Source organism: Macaca fascicularis, chromosome 2, assembly GCF_037993035.2.
Source record: "Macaca fascicularis isolate 582-1 chromosome 2, T2T-MFA8v1.1".
NCBI classification, from domain to species: Eukaryota; Metazoa; Chordata; class Mammalia; order Primates; family Cercopithecidae; genus Macaca; species Macaca fascicularis.
This window is the reverse complement of record NC_088376.1, coordinates 157,220,728-157,230,155: the sequence shown is the minus strand read 5'-3', so window position 1 is coordinate 157,230,155 and position 9,428 is coordinate 157,220,728. Positions and strand designations below refer to the sequence as shown.

Sequence of the window (9,428 nt, the reverse complement as noted above, 5' to 3'; positions counted from 1 at the left end):
GGGCTTAGAGGAGGCGCTTTGAGAGTCGAGGTCTCCCGCCCGCGCGCCTCCCTGGCGCAGACCTCTTTTAACTTTTTGGCGTGTAGTGCGCGCCCTGACGTGCCCGGCGAGCTACAGGTTACTGAGCTTTACTGGACTCGCCGGAGCTGCAGTCCCCAAGTGGTGAGACCGCGCATTGCGCGCTGCCCAGGCCCCTCAGGGCCTGGCGCCTGGGGCCCTTGCGCCGCTTTGGAGCGAGGGGATCACACCGCCCGCTCCCCGAGCTTGGTGTCTTCCACGCGGCACTGTGTGTCATCCACGCAGTGCGCTCTCGCTGCCGTGTCCAGGTCACTGCGAGGGTGAGCCCCGCTTTACTCCTTCTTTTGTTGATGGGCACTCGTCTGGGGCTAGAAGGGATAAGGTTGCTGTGAGCGTTCTCTTGTGGTTTTGGTGAACGTGCACACACGTTTCTCTTGGGTGCAGACCTGTTGGTAGTGGAACTGCCGTTTCCCGGCACTTTGGGGCAAAGTCCTGTTGCAGTCTGAAACGGAGGAGGCAGACGGGCCGTCCATGTTGGTGATTCCAGCCAGGCACAGAAGGGAAGGACACGGAGAGCAGCCGCGCGGAGGCTAGGAGGGACACTGGGCGCCGCTGTCCCCTCCCCTGAGGGGCAGCCACTCCTCTTGTGGACGCAGGTGCGGTCACCAGAAGGGAAGGACAACAGAGGACTCTTCAGGGACCTTCCAGGATACGCCTGCACCGGGAGTGGTCTACTTGCTTGACTTGCTTGACTTGAGGGTGAGACTTGGTCAGCCCTTGACTCTGGAGGGCAGGACCATGGGCTTCACGGGGGGCAGCATTCATGACCCACGCCTCTGCTTCCATTCCCTACTTGCTGCCTGGGCCTCCAGGCAGGGGAGTCTAGTCTCCCTTCCCAGGCTTCCAATGCCTCGCCCCCTGCTGTGGTAAGGATTCCCGCCGGTCCCTATTTATTAATCAGGGAACTCGGGGTTCAAGTTTGCTCCCCTCCCCTTCTCTGCATCTAGTCCCCTTGAGAGCCCCCTGAGCGGAGGATAACGCACGAAGAGACCTGGCTGTGTATATTTTGATAATAATATCAAAATACTGTCAAATACTAAACGGAAAAGAAATAGGAAAACATTGAACTTTATTAAAATGAACTTCAAAAGACACCATTAAGAGTAAAAAGATGACTCACAAAAAAAGTTGCCTTTTGTTCAATAAACGACTCAGGACCAGAAAATATGAAGAACCCCTACAACGAGAAAAATATAGATAACTCAGTTAAAAATTGACAAAAGACTTGAAAAGATATTTCACAAAAGGAGAGATCCAGATAGTCAATCCACACACGAAAGGGTACTTAGCATCAGGGAACTGCAAATCAGTGACCTTCGATTCCATATCACAGCCACTGGATGACTGAAACAGCAACGCCAGTGCTGATGAGAATGTGGAAAAACCAACTGGAATCTCATTCCCTGCTGATGGGAGAGTGGATTGGACCAACCACATGGAAACATCTAATCGAGGTAAGCAAACACCGGCCATAGGAACCGGCGGCTCTACTCCTGTGTATACCCAAGGGAACCGAGTGCTAGGTTCCTGATCATGGTCAAGATCGCCTGTAGCAACTTCACTTATTTATTTTAATCTCCTAACAAATGTCTTTAAACAGTGGAAATATTAATTAAATGGTGGTGTTTTAAGAATGCAGTGGTATACTGCACAGCAACAACAACAAAAACAAACTGCTAATACTTGCAGCAACATGGATAAATCTCAAAGTATTGAATGAAAAGATACAATAGAGTATATAACTAAGGGTTCCATTATATAAAATACAAAATCCAGGCAAGACTGATCTACAGTGTTGGAGGTCAGAAGAGAAGTTTGGAGGTAGTTGCTTGGGCACCAGGATACTGTGTGGGGAGCTGTGAGTGCTGCATATCTTGAGCTGCATCCTGCTTGGAGTGCATACTCTGTGAAAATTCATCAATCTGTGCACCTAAGACTTGTGAACTTACATTATCTCTCAGGAAAAAGAAAAGAAAAATATGCCAAACTTTACCCTTCACCTTTCTCTTCAAAATGATCAGGTTTCAGAGCTGTGGTAGAAACTTCTAGTACTGACCACAGCCAGTACCTCCCCGCTTGGCAGCTGAGACCCTGGCACCAGTTCTGGCCAATGGGATGTGAGGGGAAATGATGGATGTCAGTTCCAGGCTGAAGCTTTTAGTTGCCAGTGCCAGGTCCTCCAGTCCTACCTTCCCACTGTGGCAATCCCTCTGAAGTCCCAAGATCAAGAGCTGACAGCTGAATCCTTGCAAGAAGAGTTGCCTGAACCTGCAGTGGACTTTGGATGAGGGAGTATACACCTTAACTATATTAAGCCAATGCTGTTTCAGAGTGGTTAATTACCACAGCATAACATGCCCTATCCTGACTAAAATGGATGTGTAGGAGCTTGACAGAGGAATAATTGTCCTTTTGGTCCCCTGAGCTTGTTCTTGGCCTTGGCCAGGTAGCAGCACATTTAGCTTCAGACTGCCAAGTGTCCTATGTCTACATTCAGTGGAACCCATTGTGGTGGCCCCTGCACCCCTGGGGTGACATTACAGCAGAGGGGAAGCGGTGGCCTCCTGCACTCTCAGTTTCAGCCAGCTCTGCATGCCATTTTTTCTCAGTGACAACATTCTGTGTAGGTGTTTGCCCACTGCCAGTGCTGGGTGACCTATGCTGGTACAGTTGGAACTACAAGGCCCTTTTCTTGGGATGCTTCCTTTGCTACTTTGAACTCTTGGCTCTTGGCACTGGAATTTCCTAGCATTTGGGATTACCAGAAAACAAGAGGTGGCAAAATGGTGCAATTATTTTGAACCCAGCCCCATGTTGAAGTGCACGACTAGGGACAGTGCAGTGGGGAGATGAGAGCTTGGGGCCAGGAAGACTGCCTGGGTTCTAACCCCGGTCCCCTCGCTGGCCACCTATGAAACACTGGCAAATCACTTTTATCCCCAAACCTCAAAAATGGTCTCAAGGTTTCCAAGTAGAGGTGTTTCTTTCCATTTTCTAGAAAAGTGAGCATAGTGGTAGAGCCCCTGAAGTTGCATCCTTCTGGGGTAAAGCAGAGCCATCTCACAAACCACACCACCTGATGGCATCTATTTCAAATGTCAGATTTGGTAAGCTGAAGTGACCAAGAGGCCATTGAGAATGAGCAAAGTTTTAAATTGCTGGAAGGAATCTTCAGCAAACAGGCAAATACCTTAAAATTTTAGGTGATCCATCACTGAATAATTTGAAAGATCTTCAAATTCTTGTACTGTGAATCAATGCTGTAGGCATGAAAGAGTGAGCAATGCAGGCATAACATTAAAGGAAGACTGATAAGGAAATAAAAATGAAGAACAGAAATAGCTCCAAAGACTAGATGTAAGCCCTTGGGGTTGGGATTATCTGGAGAGAGATGGGAGCTCAGTTATCAGAATAAAGCCAAGTAGCAAGGTAGCCTTAAACCTACTCCAGTTTTCACCACTCAGCAGCAGGAGCCAAGCAGAGGCTGCTTCCCTAGACCCTTGCTTATTGGACACCACAAACTTCCTGGAGGTTTTTAAAATAGATCCTTTTGGCTCATCATGACAAAGGGAGACACAGGTTATGGTGTTATTCCTACCAGCCTGAAGGCTGAACAGACAATGGACAGACCCTGCTTCCCAGATTCCTCATCCGGACACCAACAAGATAGTGAAAGATGATGCAACCACAAAGTGTTAATTTTCCCTTCCTGGTCCCACAGTTTTATTTAGTAATTTCACTGGGCTTGAAATTTTACATCAGCCAGAATAAATACTAACAGCAACCAGAGAGACGGTGCTAGGAATCAAGAGAGTGTCTATAGCCTGCTGTGGGCAAATGTCTAGCCTGAATAGATCTTGCCTTGTTCAAGGTTGTAAACTACAGTAAAAAGGGAACCTATAAAAATATTTTATAATTTATAAGGTGTAAGTGTTCATGGTATTAAAAAGGCAGGGAGGTATATTTTTTCAACATTGTTTTATTACCAAGAAGGGGGGAAATTTTTGAGAGCAACTGCTTTGTGGTAACCATAAGTCTCAACCATACATAGGCTCTTTAAAGCAAGAAATAAGAAGGGAAGGTAAAGTGGTATAGAACAAGATTCCAATGCCCCTGAAAAATAGCTGAACTAAGAAAGAAAATAAAGAAGTTATAGGCAAAATGGTGAGGAAATTAAAAGTGCAATACCAGGAATAAAATATGCAATGTATCAGTAAAAAAAAAAAAAAAAAAAAAAAAAATCAATACAGCAAAACAAAAATAAATGGAAAACTTAAACATTGGTCATTTAAGAAACTTTTCCAGTAGCAAAATAAGTAAACAATTAGATAGGGACAAAGAATTTTAAAACATGAGAAAAAAGATAGTAGATATGGAAGAAAATGGCAGATCTAACATATGGGTAATTAATGTTCTGAAGAAAACACACGCAGTATACACAATAATACAGTCATAACAGAAAACTTTCCTGAGCTATAAAAATACCTGAATTAAAATTTGGAGCACTTATGTTTACACACAACTATGTGCAATTTTTTAATTTCAAGATTAAAGAAAGTATAAGCATCCAGGTAAGACACACATATTCTCTTTTTTAAAAAAATTCCCATCTGCAGGGGTTGGGTGGACAATAAAGAATACAAATTATCTAAACAAGAAAAAAAATTCAAATAAATTAAAAAACCCCTAACAGTTTTTGCAACTTTAAAAGCCAATAGAGAAAAACCTATAGAAAACATTGCTGAAAAAGTCTATAAATCAAGAGCTCTTATTCAGGTTTTATTCAGATGAGAAAACAACAGAAAGACACTGTCAGAAATACAATGGTTCAAAAATAGACAATAAAACCTAAAGGAAAATTTTACTTGAACATATGTCTTGATCAATCAAAAACTAATTAAAAATAAACAGCTCATCTCAAGGACTATCATAAGATATAGAACATTCAATGGATTGAACATTGAAACTGTTATGAACAGAATAAAGTGCAAGTAATACTTGGAAGTATAGGTTCAAAAGAAAATGTGACTCCTGACAAGTAATTCTAGCACTAGATAACACAATACTAGAGGCAGAAACCATAAAGAAAAGAGGAATAGATTTGATTATATGATGTTATAAAACTTCCATATGTTAAATATGTATAATGATAAATTTGTATATATCTTTCATATGCCATAAACAAAACTGAAAGATAATTTCAAACTAGGAAAAATATTTGCAAAATACGATAAAGTAAATATTGTTAATTTACAAAAAATGTTTCAAATTAATAAATGGACAATCAACACCAAATAAGCATAGAATATGAAAAGGCAATTCTCAGAAATAGGAAGAAAGGACAGAAAGAAGGAAGGAAATAAAGCAATACTCAATTTTAGAAGTAATCAAAGAAATGCAAATTAATACAGCATTTAGACTTTTTTTTTTAAAAGAGCACACCAGTACAATAGTATGATGGTGAACAACCAGGATCTATTATTATTGGCTGTAGTCTGTGTTAAATTGGTTGTAAAACCTTTTCAATTTTATGTCTTCTGTGAAAAACCAATAAAACACAAAGGAAGCCACTAAGAGAGGAAAGAAGGGACAAAAAAGTTACAAGATCAATAAAACAACTAAAATATCAATACTAAGTCCTTCCCCAGAAATAATTATTTTAAATGTAAACAAACTCCACAAGCAAAAGATACAGATTGGGCTGGGCGCAGTAGCTCATGCCTGTAGTGTCAGCACTTAGGGAGGCCAAGGCAGGAGGATTGTTTGAGCCCAGGAGTTTGAGACCAACCCTGGCAACATAGTGAGACCCCCCCCATCACTATAAAAATTTAAAAAAATTAGCCAGGTGTGGTGGCACACACTTGTAGTCACAGCTACTGGGGAGTTGAGCCCAGGAGTTTGAGACCAGTCCTGGCAATATAGTGAGGCCCCCATCTCTCTAAAAATTTTTAATAATTAGTCAGGTGTGGTGGTGCACACTTGTAGTCACAGCTACTGGGGAGGCGGAAGTGTGAGGGTTGCTTGAACCTGGGAGATTCAGGCTGCAGTGAGCCACGGTCTTACCACTGCACTCCAGCCTGGGCAACAGATCAAGATCCTGTCTCAAAAAAAAAAAAAAAAAAAAAAAAAGATTTGCTAAATGGATTCAAAAACAGGATCCAATTATATGCTGTCTACAAGAAACTCACTTTAGATCTGAAAATACAATAGCCTAAAAGTGAAAGGATAGAAAAAATATTTCATACAAGTGGTAATCAAAAGGCAACAGGAATTCCTACACAATATCTGGCAAAAGACACTTTAAATCAAAAACTGTTACAGGAGACAAAGAAAGACATTGTATAATGGTAAAAGGGTCAATTTACCAAAAATATGTAATGACAAAAAATATTTGTGTACCAAACCACAGAAGTCCTAAACATATAAAGCAAACTAACAGAACTGAAGGGAGATAGATAGAAACACAATAATAGTAGGAGACTTCCATACCTCACATTCAATAATGGATAGAATAACTAAGCAGAATATCAATAATGGATAGAATAACTAAGCAGAAGATCAATAATGAGAAGACTGAAACATTTACACCAATTGGACCTAACAGACATACACAGAACATTCCACCCAACAACAGCAGAGTATACAATCTTCTCAAGTGCACAGGGAACATTTTCCAGGAAAGACAACATATGAGGTCACAAAATTACTCTTAACAAATTCAAAAAGGTTTTGATCACAATGAGATGAAACTAGAAATCAATAGCACAAGGAAAATTGGAAACTCCACAAATATGTGTAAATAAATTAACATACTCTTGAACAGCCGATAGGTCAAAGAAGAGGTCACAGTGGAAATTAAAAAATACCTTGGGACAAGTGAAAATGAAAACACAACATACCAAAACTTCTGGGCTATGGCAATAGCAGTGCTAAGAGGGAAGTTGATAGCAATAAATGCCTTATATTAAAAAGAAGAAATATCTCAAATAAACAACCTAACTTTACATCTCAAGAAAGCAGAAAAAGAACAAACTAAAGCTAAAGTTAGGAGAAGAAAGGAAATAAAGATTATAGCAGAAATGATTATAATAGAGAATAGAAATAAAATCAATGAAACCAGATACTAAGAACAATTATATTTCCACAAACTTGATAACCTAAAGAAATGGACACATTCCTAGAAACACACAACCTACCAAGCCTGAACCATGAAGAAACGAAAAGTCTGAACAGACCAATAACAAGTAAGGAAATTGAGTCAGTAATCAAATACCTTCCAACAAAGAAAAGTCCAGGACCAGATGTCTTCAATGGTGAATTCTACCAAATATTTAAAAATAACTAACACCAATCCTCCTGAAACTATTCCAAAAAATTAAAGAGGAGGGAATACTTAGGTTATTTTATAGATCAGCATAACCCTGATACCAAATCCAGGGAAAGACACTACGAGAAAAGAAAACTGCAGACCAATGTCCTTGATGAATGTAGATGCCAAAATCCTCAACAAAATACCAGCAAACAGTATTCAAAGCACATTAAGATTATACACCATGACCTAAATAAAGTGGGTTTTATTCCTAGAATGTAAGGATGATTTAACTTATGAAAATGAATCAAAGTTATAACACATTAACAGAATGAAGAACGAAAGTCACATGATCATTTCAACTGTTGCAGAAACAGCATTTAACAAGAGTCAACGTCCCTTGGTGATAAAAACACTGCACAATATAGGAATAGAAGTAAACCACCTCAACATACTAAAGGCAGTTAATACAAGCCCACAGGCCGGGCGCGGTGGCTCAAGCCTGTAATCCCAGCACTTTGGGAGGCCGAGGCGGGTGGATCACGAGGTCAGGAGATCAAGACTATCCTGGCTAACATGGTGAAACCCCGTCTCTACTAAAAATACAAAAAACTAGCCGGGCGTGGTGGCGGGCGCCTGTAGTCTCAGCTACTTGGGAGGCTGAGGCGGCAGAATGGCGTGAACCCGGGAGGCGGAGCTTGCAGTGAGCCGAGATCACGCCACTGCACTCCAGCCTGGGAGACACAGTGAGACTCCGTCTCAAAAAAAAAAAAAAAAAAAAAAAAAATACAAGCCCACAGCTAACATCATACTCAACAGTGAAAAATGGAAAGCTTTCTCTCTAAGATCAGGAATGAGGCAAAGATCTCCCCTCTCACCACTTCTATTAAATATGGCATTGGAAGTCTTAGCTAGAGCAATTGAATAGTAAAAATATATAAAGGGCATTCAATTGAAAAGGAAGAAATAAAATTATCTCTGCTCACAGATGACATGATTTTTTTTTATGTAGAAAACCCAGAAGCTTTCACACACAGAAAAACTATTAGAATTAATAGACAAATTCAACAAGGTTGCAGGATTTAAAATCAGCAAACAAAAATCTTGCATTTCTATACAGCAACAGTGAACAATCTGAAAAAGGAAATTAAAAAACAATCCTATTTAAAATAGCATAGAAAGAATAACATATTTAGTAACAAATCTACTCTAAAGATGAGAAAGACTTGTACACTAAAAACAGTAAAATATTGCTGGAAGAAATTAAGGAAGACTAAATAAATAGAAAGATATTTTGTGTTCTTAAGTTGGAAGACAATATTGTTAAGATGTCTGTACTACCCAAAGTGATCTACAGATTCAATGCAACCCTTATAAAAATCCCAATGGCATTGTTTGCAGAAATAGAAAAAGTTATTCTAAAATTAATGTGAAATCTCAAGAGATTCCAGATAGCTGAAAAATATTTTAAAAGAAGAACAAAGTTGAACTCACAAGCCCTGATATTCCTGATGTTAAAACATACTGCAAAGCTACAGTAATCAAAACTGTGTGTTATCAGTATAAAAACAGACAAATAGACCAATGGAATAGAAGAGAGGACCCCAACAATAGGGCAGTTCTTCAAAAAATTAAAAATGGAATTATCATATGATCCAGCAATTCCACTTCTGTGTAAATGCCCAAATGAATTGGAAGCAGTCCCTCAAAGAGATATTTGCACACCCATGTTCATAGCAGCATTATTCACAACAGCTGATAGGTGAAAGCAACACAAATGTCCCTTTATGGATGAATAAATAAACAAAATGTGGTATGTGCATACAAGGGAATATTATTTAGCCTTAAAGAGGAAGAAAATTTTGTTTTGTGCAACAACATAAGTGAACTTTGAGGACATTATGCTAAGTGAAACAAGCCTGTCAGAAAAAAGATAAGTACAGGTCATCACTGACTTGTGATGGTTTGACTTACAATTTTTCCACTTTACAATGGTGCAAAAGCAATATCCATTTAGTAAAAACCATATTTTAATTTTAGG

General features: G+C 39.9%; 1 long non-coding RNA gene across 2 annotated transcripts in view; it reads left to right on the top strand.

The window, feature by feature from the left end:
* The first annotated feature begins 536 nt into the window (after positions 1 to 536).
* Positions 537 to 9,428, top strand: part of LOC123571782 (uncharacterized) — a 49,066-nt gene continuing 40,174 nt past the window's right edge. Inside the window, exons 1-2 of one of the 2 annotated variants that reach the window (XR_010584631.2) lie at positions 537 to 777; positions 1,412 to 1,532. This is a non-coding gene — a long non-coding RNA (uncharacterized lncRNA). Of the gene's footprint in view, positions 778 to 1,411; positions 1,533 to 9,428 lie in introns of those variants that run through there. The other variant, XR_012431611.1, reaches the window with a different exon arrangement.